The sequence below is a fragment of the Penaeus monodon genome, chromosome 22 (genome assembly GCF_015228065.2).
Source record: "Penaeus monodon isolate SGIC_2016 chromosome 22, NSTDA_Pmon_1, whole genome shotgun sequence".
NCBI lineage: Eukaryota > Metazoa > Arthropoda > Malacostraca > Decapoda > Penaeidae > Penaeus > Penaeus monodon.
In genome coordinates, this window is record NC_051407.1 from 5,921,945 (window position 1) to 5,922,468 (window position 524).

Here is a 524-nt window from a genome sequence, read left to right on the forward strand (position 1 = left end):
CAGAGCGAGGTTTTACGCTGAATCTATTATGACCACGTAATGCATAGAATAAATCTCACTCTCTTGAGACGTGGTACATTCTCGAACAAAATATTTCCAATTTTCATAGCACACGAACCGTGACTGTACATTATGTCACTTAAATAACAATTTCCAAACATATAATGTTTCCTTAGACCCAAGGAGAAGGTGAGAGATAGAGAGAGAAAAATCTATGAACAAAATTAATGGGTATTATTTATAATCCAAAATCAGAAAGCATAGTCACTCGTATGAGTAATTTAGCGAGAGTCGGTGACGTCCGGACAGAAAGAGGTATCTGGCAACTCCACCGCTTTCGCGAAGAAGGAGAAAAAATTTAGATTGAATTTCTTTGGGGATATGTACTCCATATGAATATAATCAAATCTATGTATTTACATATACATATTAAGTAAGTAAATGCTAACTCGCTTTTGCACGCCCTAACTTCCGTATATCCACACTTACTTTCGAGTGATTCACTATATATAAAATAGTAAGCT

At 35.3% G+C, this 524-nt stretch overlaps 1 protein-coding gene across 1 annotated transcript in view; it reads right to left on the reverse strand.

Annotated features, from left to right (window-relative positions):
* The window catches only part of LOC119586845 (peroxisomal sarcosine oxidase-like), a 43,783-nt gene that overhangs the window by 10,607 nt on the left and 32,652 nt on the right, over positions 1-524 (reverse strand). The window lies entirely within an intron of this gene.